Source organism: Tetrao urogallus, assembly GCF_951394365.1.
Source record: "Tetrao urogallus genome assembly, chromosome: 3".
Taxonomy (NCBI): Eukaryota; Metazoa; Chordata; class Aves; order Galliformes; family Phasianidae; genus Tetrao; species Tetrao urogallus.
In genome coordinates this window covers 754,724-767,658 of record NC_136815.1, presented here as the reverse complement: position 1 = coordinate 767,658, position 12,935 = coordinate 754,724, and the positions used below count along the sequence as shown (strand labels likewise).

Genomic DNA, 12,935 nt, shown 5'->3' with positions numbered 1-12,935 from the left:
ATCTCCTCTCCATGCTGCGTACTACTCTTGCATCGCGTAGTGTTGCGTGTCATCAGTTATGAGTTGCTCTTCCAGCAATCTGCCTTTTTGCATACCTGAGGACGCGTCCATTTGGCAGTGGTGGCACGTTCCAAGTGAGAGTACTGGAGGGCAGAGGAGGGATTTGGCACGTTGTTGTCAGAGGATGCGGAAGATTCTGTGTCCAAAGCACAGAAAAGGAGTCAGCGAGGTCATGGCTTGGCTCTTGTGCAATATGGTTTGTGCCTTTGTTGTTAGAGGAGGTGCCAATTGCAAACAGCCGTGGAAGCCTGGTCTGGGCATTCTGGGTGTCCCAGGTCGGAGAAGATGGCTCTTCCCTTTCTGAAATGAATACCCATGTCATTCCGCAATGGATCCTAATAGGCGTAATTTCTAAGGATTTCTGCCAAGATTTTCCTAGTTTTTCTGCATATGGCTCTGGGGAAAGCGTGTGGCACAGAGATAGGCAAAGACAGTAAGCGTTGAGTGAACTGTTGCCTCACAAGTCCAACTCAAAGTCTTTTTTCAACTGTGGTTCTGCACCAGAGGGCAGTGGGCATGGAACAGGCTCCCTAAGGCAGTGCAGATGCACCATGGCTGCTGGATTTCAAGACACGTTGGGCAATGCCTTCAGATCCACCGTTTAATTTTGAAGGAGCACGTTGTGGAGGCATGAGTTGGACTCATATGTTTGTTGTTCAGAATGAGGGTTTCAGTAATTCCTCGGTGAACTCTGAGGACGCAGTGTCTCGTGGGCTGCAGACCTGAGTTGTTTGTGGGGGTATTTGCATCCCAAATGGTAAGGGAGTGTGTCAGGCTGTCCGTAGTGAAGAGAGTAAGAGCTCTTTGTGTTGTTTTTGGGCGTGTGTAATTCTTGGATTTGTGGAGATCAGGAAGGTTTTGCATGAGTTGAATGAACCTGTAGAGTTGCACCCATGAGTGGTGAGGGTCTGCTGTGTTGACCATGCTGACATCAATTACGTTAGAAGGATCAGTGTAATGAGAAGCGGTTTCTGTAAACTGTAAGAGACTCTTGCTGTTCCCATCTTAAAGTAGTGAAGAATGAAGACGGATGGAACTTCATCCTGGTCGGCCTGACATTAGTCCCGGGGAAGGAGGTGGTGGAAATCCTCCCAGAAAGTACAGCCATGCTCAGAATGGTTCAGCAACAGAAGTTATTGGAAGTAGAGAACAAAGTTGCACACGCCCACCTCAGATTTTCGGCACTGAAGTGATTAGTTATGTGCATGAGGGGGTGAAGTGACATTTGATGCCCTTGCCTTTAGGAATGGCTTTGAGGCTTCCTCCCATGACATGCTTTACAGGCAAACTGTCAGCAAACTGCTCAGGTAAGTAGATGCTGAGATGTTCTTAGAAGTGTCTGAAGGCAGGGATCTGTTGGTGTGAGAGGAGTGACAGAGACCTGATGTGGTGAGTTCAGAGTTGTCCAGGCCAAGACGGGGAAGTGAATGAAAGGGAAGTGAACAGAATGACGTTCAGTGTCTTCACCAAACGCCTGGGTGCGGGGACTGGACATGATTGTGGACAGCCTGCTATTGCTGACTGTGCTTGAGCGGGGCTGTTGCACTGTAAGAAATCAAGACGATAGCACAAAAAGAAAAGATTCTGTGACCATGTTTGTTGTAAATATGAGTGAATCTTGCCCAGGTGGAAAAGGAATCAAGTGTGTGCTGACCCAGGGGTGTTGTAGGAGAGAGCATGGGCAGAAGAGCGTCAATGTGGCCTAGACTTTATTAGTGTAGGAGTAGATAATGTATTATGTGCTGAAGGGCATGTGCTAGGCAGCAAAGCTCTTGTTGGAGACACGGTTGCAAGAGGAGGTGTTGGGGCCCTTTTGTAGCAGACCTGATGGTTTCTAGAGCCATGTCTTTGTAGTGGGTGAAGTGGAAAGGGCATTGTGCAAACCACAATGAAGAGGAGGAATCTGAGGCTGACGTGCAAGAGAACTTTATTGAGGAAAACACACTGAAAGGAAGGATCCACTTGGAGATCGCCAAGTGGAAAGAGCACAATTTCATGTGCAAGGACAGAGGAATGTTTAAGCGGCCATGTTTCCAGGCAGCCTGGTCTGATGTTGTTCCATGCTTCCCTGTTTCGTGCGGTGAAAAGAAGAGCCATAGCTGGTGAGCCCATTTGGCATCAGTGTCCCAGAGGTGCCTGGTCAGTGCGTGAGGCGCGTTGCAGGGTGCAGGTGTTTGGTGTCAGGGTGTGGGCGCAGGCCCTTAGCAGGGGTAGCGGGCTCTCGCGCCGTTGAAGCAGCCCAGGCCTCCGAAGCCGAAGCCGCCGGAGGAGATGGACACTCCCTGGGCGTTGAGGGCGCTGCCCACGGCAGCTGATGCGGAGGATCCGACGGCGGTGCTCTGGGGGAAGGAGCTGAGGATGGGTCCCGGCAGGGTGACCACGACGGTGGAGGGCTGGATGACGACTTGGGAGTCCTGGCACTGCCTGACACAGGGCTCGTTGCAGCTGTTAGCCAGCGGGGTGGGTCCCCCGCTGCAGGGGCGGCAGAGGTTGTAGCAGGACATGGCTGTGGGGTGGAGCGTCTCTGGAAGAGAGGGTGTTGTGTGAGCGGAGGGTGTTGAGGGGTGAGGGAAGCAATGCCGTTGGGTTCTTGACGTCTGATTTGGGGTTGTGGGGAGCATGACAGAGAGGAGGTGGAAGGGCTGCAGATTTTGGGGTCAGAGCAAGGTATGGAGAGTTAGGCCTGGTGGGGAGGCCAAAGAAAGGCAGCAAGGGATTCAGGCTCACCTGGAAGAGCTGAGAGGAGAAGGTGTCAGGAGAGTGGTGTGAGGGAGCAAGGCCCAGGGCCGGCTTTTATGCTGCTGTGTGAGTGCCTGAGGGCTTGGAGAGAGCCTCTGCGCATGGCAGCATTGTGCAGTGAGCAGCTCTTGCGTGCCAGAGCCTGGCCAGTCATGAGGTGGGGTGTGTTTGCCTTCCCACAACACTTCCTTTTCATTTCCTCGTGTTGTGGATTTGATCCTTTGACCCTGTCGGCACTTTTGAGTGTGACGGGAGTGACGAGGAAGGCGCATCTCTTGGAAGATGTTGGAGGGATTGTGCAAAGCTTTGGAGGAGTGATGTGAGTCTCGTTAGTGATGCCGTCGTGTGCTACTCATGCAGTCGTGTTTGTGGCCACTTTATGAGGCGCGGACCCCATTCCTGGCCTCCTTAGAGGGCCGTTCTGTGATTCCCAGGTGCGTTTGGCTTGAGACGCTGCTAATTGTACTGTACAGCACTCCCTGCCTGCCTTCTTCTGAATTTGCTTTCCTTGAGCTTAGTGGTTGTCTTCTACATTGGGTGTGCTGTGTCAACACCTTGATTCCATTTTTGTTTTGAAAATTGTGTTTTGGAGCAAGGAGGCAGGCTTTTCTGTGCTGTTTCAGCGTCTGGCCATCCATGATGGTTTTAATACATTTAGACAGAGGAGTTCAATGTGTGGAGTTGAGATGCTGGGGTCGTTTATTGGTGAGTGTGTGAATGGATGAAGCAGCCATGAGCCCCTTCATGGCCTCTTCTGGAGAAGATGGAGCAAAGTAGAAAGGGAGGCTGTTGTACGGGATGTGCCTAGGTGTGTGAGGCCTGCTTTCCGGGTGTCAGGCCGGAATGCTGAGGAAGCTGTGTGCAGTGGGTTGAGTGGAGGTCCTCAGAGAAGATCAAAGGAGTGGAGCGCGTTTACTGTGAAGAAAGGCTGATGGAGTTGGGCTTGTTCAGCCTGGAGAAGAGTTGGTTCCAGGGAGATCTGACGGTGGCCTTCCAGTACTTGAAGGGAGCTTTCAGGTGGGAGGGGAATCATCTTTTTACACAGTCTGCTTGCAATAGGAGGTTTTGAAGGATTGAGAAGAAATTTGGTTTAGATGTAAGGCAGAACTTCTTGACTCGGGTGCTGGTGAGGCCCTGTCACAGGCTGCCCAGTCAACTTGTGCGTTGTTCATCCCTGGTTTTTCATTCAAGGCCAGGTTGGATGGGGCCCTGTTGGGAGGCCGTCAGCCCTTCCAACCTTCACCGTTCCACATTTGTATAATGGTATGATTTGAGGCTGTGTCCCATGCCACGCTCATGCAGAAGCTGAGGCAGTGTTGGTTAGACAAGTGGAGAGCTTCCGAGGTGGACGGAAAGCAGCTGGTGGAAGGCCTGGTCCCAGAGCCTTGTGATGGAGGGCAGCATGTGTAGTTGGAGGTAAGTTCCTCCTGCTTACCAGTGGACTGTTAAGGATCTCCTCTCCATGCTGCGTACTACTCTTGCATCGCGTAGTGTTGCGTGTCATCAGTTATGAGTTGCTCTTCCAGCAATCTGCCTTTTTGCATACCTGAGGACGCGTCCATTTGGCAGTGGTGGCACGTTCCAAGTGAGAGTACTGGAGGGCAGAGGAGGGATTTGGCACGTTGGTGTCAGAGGATGCGGAAGATTCTGTGTCCAAAGCACAGAAAAGGAGTCAGCGAGGTCATGGCTTGGCACTTGTGCAATATGGTTTGTGCCTTTGTTGTTAGAGGAGGTGCCAATTGCAAACAGCCGTGGAAGCCTGGTCTGGGCATTCTGGGTGTCCCAGGTCGGAGAAGATGGCTCTTCCCTTTCTGAAATGAATACCCATGTCATTCCGCAATGGATCCTAATAGGCATAATTTCTAAGGATTTCTGCCATGATTTTCCGAGTTTTTCTGCATATGGCTCTGGGGAAAGCGTGTGGCACAGAGATAGGCAAAGACAGTAAGCGTTGAGTGAACTGTTGCCTCACAAGTCCAACTCAAAGTCTTTTTTCAACTGTGGTTCTGCACCAGAGGGCAGTGGGCATGGAACAGGCTCCCTAAGGCAGTGCAGATGCACCATGGCTGCTGGATTTCAAGACACGTTGGGCAATGCCTTCAGATCCACCGTTTAATTTTGAAGGAGCACGTTGTGGAGGCATGAGTTGGACTCATATGTTTGTTGTTCAGAATGAGGGTTTCAGTAATTCCTCGGTGAACTCTGAGGACGCAGTGTCTCATGGGCTGCAGACCTGAGTTGTTTGTGGGGGTATTTGCATCCCAAATGGTAAGGGAGTGTGTCAGGCTGTCCGTAGTGAAGAGAGTAAGAGCTCTTTGTGTTGTTTTTGGGCGTGTGTAATTCTTGGATTTGTGGAGATCAGGAAGGTTTTGCATGAGTTGAATGAACCTGTAGAGTTGCACCCATGAGTGGTGAGGGTCTGCTGTGTTGACCATGCTGACATCAATTACGTTAGAAGGATCAGTGTAATGAGAAGCGGTTTCTGTAAACTGTAAGAGACTCTTGCTGTTCCCATCTTAAAGTAGTGAAGAATGAAGACGGATGGAACTTCATCCTGGTCGGCCTGACATTAGTCCCGGGGAAGGAGGTGGTGGAAATCCTCCCAGAAAGTACAGCCATGCACAGAATGGCTCAGCAACAGAAGTTGTTGGAAGTAGAGAACAAAGTTGCACACGCCCACCTCAGATTTTCGGCACTGAAGTGATTAGTTATGTGCATGAGGGGGTGAAGTGACATTTGATGCCCTTGCCTTTAGGAATGGCTTTGAGGCTTCCTCCCATGACATGCTTTACAGGCAAACTGTCAGCAAACTGCTCAGGTAAGTAGATGCTGAGATGTTCTTAGAAGTGTCTGAAGGCAGGGATCTGTTGGTGTGAGAGGAGTGACAGAGACCTGATGTGGTGAGTTCAGAGTTGTCCAGGCCAAGACGGGGAAGTGAATGAAAGGGAAGTGAACAGAATGACATTCAGTGTCTTCACCAAACGCCTGGGTGCGGGGACTGGACATGATTGTGGACAGCCTGCTATTGCTGACTGTGCTTGAGCGGGGCTGTTGCACTGTAAGAAATCAAGACGATAGCACAAAAAGAAAAGATTCTGTGACCATGTTTGTTGTAAATATGAGTGAATCTTGCCCAGGTGGAAAAGGAATCAAGTGTGTGCTGACCCAGGGGTGTTGTAGGAGAGAGCATGGGCAGAAGAGCGTCAATGTGGCCTAGACTTTATTAGTGTAGGAGTAGATAATGTATTATGTGCTGAAGGGCATGTGCTAGGCAGCAAAGCTCTTGTTGGAGACACGGTTGCAAGAGGAGGTGTTGGGGCCCTTTTGTAGCAGACCTGATGGTTTCTAGAGCCATGTCTTTGTAGTGGGTGAAGTGGAAAGGGCATTGTGCAAACCACAATGAAGAGGAGGAATCTGAGGCTGACGTGCAAGAGAACTTTATTGAGGAAAACACACTGAAAGGAAGGATCCACTTGGAGATCGCCAAGTGGAAAGAGCACAATTTCATGTGCAAGGACAGAGGAATGTTTAAGCGGCCATGTTTCCAGGCAGCCTGGTCTGATGTTGTTCCATGCTTCCCTGTTTCGTGCGGTGAAAAGAAGAGCCATAGCTGGTGAGCCCATTTGGCATCAGTGACCCAGAGGTGCCTGGTCAGTGCGTGAGGCACGTTGCAGGGTGCAGGTGTTTGGTGTCAGGGTGTGGGCGCAGGCCCTTAGCAGGGGTAGCGGGCTCTCGCGCCGTTGAAGCAGCCCAGGCCTCCGAAGCCGAAGGCGCCGGAGGAGATGGACACTCCCTGGGCGTTGAGGGCGCTGCCCACGGCAGCTGATGCGGAGGATCCGACGGCGGTGCTCTGGGGGAAGGAGCTGAGGATGGGTCCCGGCAGGGTGACCACGACGGTGGAGGGCTGGATAACGACTTGGGAGTCCTGGCACTGCCTGACACAGGGCTCGTTGCAGCTGTTAGCCAGCGGGGTGGGTCCCCCACTGCAGGGGCGGCAGAGGTTGTAGCAGGACATGGCTGTGGGGTGGAGCGTCTCTGGAAGAGAGGGTGTTGTGTGAGCGGAGGGTGTTGAGGGGTGAGGGAAGCAATGCCGTTGGGTTCTTGACGTCTGATTAGGGGTTGTGGGGAGCATGACAGAGAGGAGGTGGAAGGGCTGCAGATTTTGGGGTCAGAGCAAGGTATGGAGAGTTTGGCCAGGTGGGGAGGCCAAAGAAAGGCAGCAAGGGATTCAGGCTCACCTGGAAGAGCTGAGAGGAGAAGGTGTCAGGAGAGTGGTGTGAGGGAGCAAGGCCCAGGGCCGGCTTTTATGCTGCTGTGTGAGTGCCTGAGGGCTTGGAGAGAGCCTCTGCGCATGGCAGCATTGTGCAGTGAGCAGCTCTTGCGTGCCAGAGCCTGGCCAGTCATGAGGTGGGGTGTGTTTGCCTTCCCACAACACTTCCTTTTCATTTCCTCGTGTTGTGGATTTGATCCTTTGACCCTGTCGGCACTTTTGAGTGTGACGGGAGTGACGAGGAAGGCGCATCTCTTGGAAGATGTTGGAGGGATTGTGCAAAGCTTTGGAGGAGTGATGTGGTCTCGTTAGTGATGCCGTCGTGTGCTACTCATGCAGTCGTGTTTGTGGCCACTTTATGAGGCGCGGACCCCATTCCTGGCCTCCTTAGAGGGCCGTTCTGTGATTCCCAGGTGCGTTTGGCTTGAGACGCTGCTAATTGTACTGTACAGCACTCCCTGCCTGCCTTCTTCTGAATTTGCTTTCCTTGAGCTTAGTGGTTGTCTTCTACATTGGGTGTGCTGTGTCAACACCTTGATTCCATTTTTGTTTTGAAAATTGTGTTTTGGAGCAAGGAGGCAGGCTTTTCTGTGCTGTTTCAGCGTCTGGCCATCCATGATGGTTTTAATACATTTAGGCAGAGGAGTTCAATGTGTGGAGTTGAGATGCTGGGGTCGTTTATTGGTGAGTGTGTGAATGGATGAAGCAGCCATGAGCCCCTTCATGGCCTCTTCTGGAGAAGATGGAGCAAAGTAGAAAGGGAGGCTGTTGTACGGGATGTGCCTAGGTGTGTGAGGCCTGCTTTCCGGGTGTCAGGCCGGAATGCTGAGGAAGCTGTGTGCAGTGGGTTGAGTGGAGGTCCTCAGAGAAGATCAAAGGAGTGGAGCGCGTTTACTGTGAAGAAAGGCTGATGGAGTTGGGCTTGTTCAGCCTGGAGAAGAGTTGGTTCCAGGGAGATCTGACGGTGGCCTTCCAGTACTTGAAGGGAGCTTTCAGGTGGGAGGGGAATCATCTTTTTACACAGTCTGCTTGCAATAGGAGGTTTTGAAGGATTGAGAAGAAATTTGGTTTAGATGTAAGGCAGAACTTCTTGACTCGGGTGCTGGTGAGGCCCTGTCACAGGCTGCCCAGTCAACTTGTGCGTTGTTCATCCCTGGTTTTTCATTCAAGGCCAGGTTGGATGGGGCCCTGTTGGGAGGCCGTCAGCCCTTCCAACCTTCACCGTTCCACATTTGTATAATGGTATGATTTGAGGCTGTGTCCCATGCCACGCTCATGCAGAAGCTGAGGCAGTGTTGGTTAGACAAGTGGAGAGCTTCCGAGGTGGACGGAAAGCAGCTGGTGGAAGGCCTGGTCCCAGAGCCTTGTGATGGAGGGCAGCATGTGTAGTTGGAGGTAAGTTCCTCCTGCTTACCAGTGGACTGTTAAGGATCTCCTCTCCATGCTGCGTACTACTCTTGCATCGCGTAGTGTTGCGTTTCATCTGTTATGAGTTGCTCTTCCAGCAATCTGCCTTTTTGCATACCTGAGGACGCGTCCATTTGGCAGTGGTGGCACGTTCCAAGTGAGAGTACTGGAGGGCAGAGGAGGGATTTGGCACGTTGTTGTCAGAGGATGCGGAAGATTCTGTGTCCAAAGCACAGAAAAGGAGTCAGCGAGGTCATGGCTTGGCACTTGTGCAATATGGTTTGTGCCTTTGTTGTTAGAGGAGGTGCCAATTGCAAACAGCCGTGGAAGCCTGGTCTGGGCATTCTGGGTGTCCCAGGTCGGAGAAGATGGCTCTTCCCTTTCTGAAATGAATACCCATGTCATTCCGCAATGGATCCTAATAGGCGTAATTTCTAAGGATTTCTGCCAAGATTTTCCTAGTTTTTCTGCATATGGCTCTGGGGAAAGCGTGTGGCACAGAGATAGGCAAAGACAGTAAGCGTTGAGTGAACTGTTGCCTCACAAGTCCAACTCAAAGTCTTTTTTCAACTGTGGTTCTGCACCAGAGGGCAGTGGGCATGGAACAGGCTCCCTAAGGCAGTGCAGATGCACCATGGCTGCTGGATTTCAAGACACGTTGGGCAATGCCTTCAGATCCACCGTTTAATTTTGAAGGAGCACGTTGTGGAGGCATGAGTTGGACTCATATGTTTGTTGTTCAGAATGAGGGTTTCAGTAATTCCTCGGTGAACTCTGAGGACGCAGTGTCTCGTGGGCTGCAGACCTGAGTTGTTTGTGGGGGTATTTGCATCCCAAATGGTAAGGGAGTGTGTCAGGCTGTCCGTAGTGAAGAGAGTAAGAGTTCTTTGTGTTGTTTTTGGGCGTGTGTAATTCTTGGATTTGTGGAGATCAGGAAGGTTCTGCATGAGTTGAATGAACCTGTAGAGTTGCACCCATGAGTGGTGAGGGTCTGCTGTGTTGACCATGCTGACATCAATTACGTTAGAAGGATCAGTGTAATGAGAAGCGGTTTCTGTAAACTGTAAGAGACTCTTGCTGTTCCCATCTTAAAGTAGTGAAGAATGAAGACGGATGGAACTTCAGCCTGGTCGGCCTGACATTAGTCCCGGGGAAGGAGGTGGTGGAAATCCTCCCAGAAAGTACAGCCATGCTCAGAATGGCTCAGCAACAGAAGTTGTTGGAAGTAGAGAACAAAGTTGCACACGCCCACCTCAGATTTTCGGCACTGAAGTGATTAGTTATGTGCATGAGGGGGTGAAGTGACATTTGATGCCCTTGCCTTTAGGAATGGCTTTGAGGCTTCCTCCCATGACATGCTTTACAGGCAAACTGTCAGCAAACTGCTCAGGTAAGTAGATGCTGAGATGTTCTTAGAAGTGTCTGAAGGCAGGGATCTGTTGGTGTGAGAGGAGTGACAGAGACCTGATGTGGTGAGTTCAGAGTTGTCCAGGCCAAGACGGGGAAGTGAATGAAAGGGAAGTGAACAGAATGACGTTCAGTGTCTTCACCAAACGCCTGGGTGCAGGGACTGGACGTGATTGAGGACAGCCTGCTATTGCTGACTGTGCTTGAGCGGGGCTGTTGCACTGTAAGAAATCAAGACGATAGCACAAAAAGAAAAGATTCTGTGACCATGTTTGTTGTAAATATGAGTGAATCTTGCCCAGGTGGAAAAGGAATCAAGTGTGTGCTGACCCAGGGGTGTTGTAGGAGAGAGCATGGGCAGAAGAGCGTCAATGTGGCCTAGACTTTATTAGTGTAGGAGTAGATAATGTATTATGTGCTGAAGGGCATGTGCTAGGCAGCAAAGCTCTTGTTGGAGACACGGTTGCAAGAGGAGGTGTTGGGGCCCTTTTGTAGCAGACCTGATGGTTTCTAGAGCCATGTCTTTGTAGTGGGTGAAGTGGAAAGGGCATTGTGCAAACCACAATGAAGAGGAGGAATCTGAGGCTGACGTGCAAGATAACTTTATTGAGGGAAAAACACTAAAAGGAAGGATTCACTTGGTGATCGCCAAGTGGAAAGAGCACAATTTCAAGTGCAAGGACAGAGGAAAGTTTAAGCGGTCATGTTTCCAGGCAGCATGGTCTGATGTTGTTCCATGCTTCCCTGTTTCGTGCAGTAAAAAGAAGAGCCGTAGCTGGTGAGCCCATTTGGCATCAGTGACCCAGAGGTGCATGGTCAGTGCGTGAGGCGCGTTGCAGGGTGCAGGTGGTTGGTGTCAGGGTGTGGGCGCAGGCCCTTAGCAGGGGTAGCGGGCTCTCCCGCCGTTGAAGCAGCCCAGGCCTCCAAATCCGAAGCCGCCGGAGGAGATGGACACTCCCTGGGCGTTGAGGGCGCTGCCCACGGCAGCTGATGCGGAGGATCCGACGGCGGTGCTCTGGGGGAAGGAGCTGAGGATGGGTCCTGGCAGGGTGACCACGACGGTGGAGGGCTGGATGACGACTTGGGAGTCCTGGCACTGCCTGACACAGGGCTCGTTGCAGCTGTTAGCCAGCGGGGTGGGTCCCCCACTGCAGGGGCGGCAGAGGTCGTAGCAGGACATGGCTGTGGAGTGGAGGGTCTCTGCAAGAGAGGGCGTTGGGTGAGTGCGGTTTTTTGAGGGTTGAAGGAAGCAATGGCGTTGGGTTCCCAGGGAGTTGGGTGTCGTGATGTGGAGCTGTGGGCAGTGTGGCTGTGGGGATGCAGGAAGGTTGCAGGGGTTGGGGGCAGAGGTGTTGTGGAGAGCTGGGCCAGTTGCGCTGGGTGAAGGAGGGCAGCAGGGTGCAGGCTTACCTGGAGGTTTGCAGAGGAGAAGGTGCCAGGAAGAGTGGTGTGAGGGAGCGAGTCCCAGGGCCGGCTTATATGCTGCTGTGTGAGTGCCTGAGGGCTTGGAGAGAGCCTCTGCGCATGGCAGCATTGTGCAGTGAGCAGCTCTTGCGTGTCAGAGGCTGGCAGGTCATGAGGTGGGGTGTGTTTGCCTTCCACAGCTCTCTCTTTTCATTACCTTTTGTTGTGGATTTGATCCTTTGACCTTGTCGGCAGTTTTTAAGGGAAAATGACTATTTTGTTGCATTTACTTGGAAGGTGTGTCTCATGATGGTGGTTGGGAGATGCATCTAAGGCATGGAAGAGTTGTGGTCTTAGGAGTGAGGTCACTGCGTAGCACTGATGTAGGGTGGTTTGTGTGGTGCCTTGTGTGGTGAGGATCCCATTTCGTGGCATCCTCGCAGGCTGCTCTGGGCTTTGCAAGTGCGTCCGGCATGAGACCCTTGTGTGGCATTTGCTCCCTGCTTGCTTTCGCTACCTGTCCCTTTCCATGTGCTTTGCCCTTCTCTTTCCCATTGGGTGTGCTTTGCAGACATCTGGGTTCCTCTAATCTGTCAAGGTTTGATTTGGGAACTGGTTTCCTGCGTCTTTGGTGTAGTTTCAGCGCAGGGCTCTGTGTGGGGATTGTGGCTTATTTAGGCAGAGGAGGGGGTTTGTGAGGTCAGGACACAGTTGTCTCAGGCGTGGTTGAGAGGTAGCAAGCCCTGAGCAGAACGGGAGGGTGCTGGTGATGAAGGCTGAAGCAGGCGCTGTGGGATCCCTGTGGAGTCGAATGTCAGTTGGCTGAGGCCGTTTCTCTGCATGGCCTTTGATGGTTGCCGTGAGGATTTGGAGATTGCACAGGGAAATTGGAAGCATGCATGCTACGTGGAGATGCAGCCGTGAGCCACTCCTGGCCATGTGGTCAAGCACATGGCTGAAGGTTGCAGGCCGTAGAATGATAGAATGATAGAATCGCGAGGTTGGAAAGGACCGACAAGGTCATCTAGTCCAACCGTCCTCCCACCACCACTGCTACCACAGGCCCCTAAATCATATCTCATGCCCCCGTTCAGCTGAGGTGAGTGCTCTGTGGCTTGCTGCTGAGGTGAATAGCGCTTGTTGCTAAGGGAGATGAAGAGAAGTAGGGTGGACGTGCTCAAGGCTGTGAGGTCGGCCTGGTTCTACCCATGAATGCTGAGGGAGCCATGAGATGTCCTTGCAAGGGCGCCGTCATTTGTCTTGGAGAGGTCAGAGTGCCTGGGAGGGGCTTGTGATGTGCGGGCCAGAGCTCATAGCCCTGCTGTCTTGAAGGAGAAGGAAGAAGGAAGAGTGGCAAAATAGATATCTGTGGAAGTGTCCTGTGCCGCTGGGGAAGTGAAGAGGAAATCCCGGACTGTGTTGCCATATGCCAGAGGAAGAAGAACATGATGGGGAGTGCTCAATGTGGATAGCTGTCATGGGATTCCCTCCGACTGGCTAAGAAGTGGTGGGAATAGAGAGCACGAAAGGGCAAACCTACCTGCGTTTTTCTACTTTGAAGTGAGCAGCTTTGCGCATAAGGGCGTGCAGTGCCTTTGCCTTTAGCGAAGGCTTTGAGGTTTTCTCCCTGGATGTGCTGATGGGCAAA

At 52.0% G+C, this 12,935-nt stretch overlaps 3 pseudogenes across 3 annotated transcripts; all 3 read right to left on the bottom strand.

The window, feature by feature from the left end:
• Positions 1–2,261: 2,261 nt before the first annotated feature.
• On the bottom strand, positions 2,262–2,911 carry LOC306945120 (feather keratin 1-like; annotated as a pseudogene). Its single transcript has 2 exons — positions 2,788–2,911; positions 2,262–2,584 (listed from the first exon to the last, which is right to left on the bottom strand). The product of its transcript is annotated as a feather keratin 1-like (transcript).
• Positions 2,912–6,511: 3,600 nt separating this feature from the next.
• Positions 6,512–7,161, bottom strand: LOC306945256 (feather keratin 1-like; annotated as a pseudogene). The gene is made up of 2 exons: positions 7,038–7,161; positions 6,512–6,834 (listed from the first exon to the last, which is right to left on the bottom strand). The product of its transcript is annotated as a feather keratin 1-like (transcript).
• A 3,599-nt stretch (positions 7,162–10,760) lies between these two features.
• On the bottom strand, positions 10,761–11,418 carry LOC306945282 (feather keratin 1-like; annotated as a pseudogene). Its single transcript has 2 exons — positions 11,294–11,418; positions 10,761–11,083 (listed from the first exon to the last, which is right to left on the bottom strand). The product of its transcript is annotated as a feather keratin 1-like (transcript).
• Positions 11,419–12,935: the final 1,517 nt, after the last annotated feature.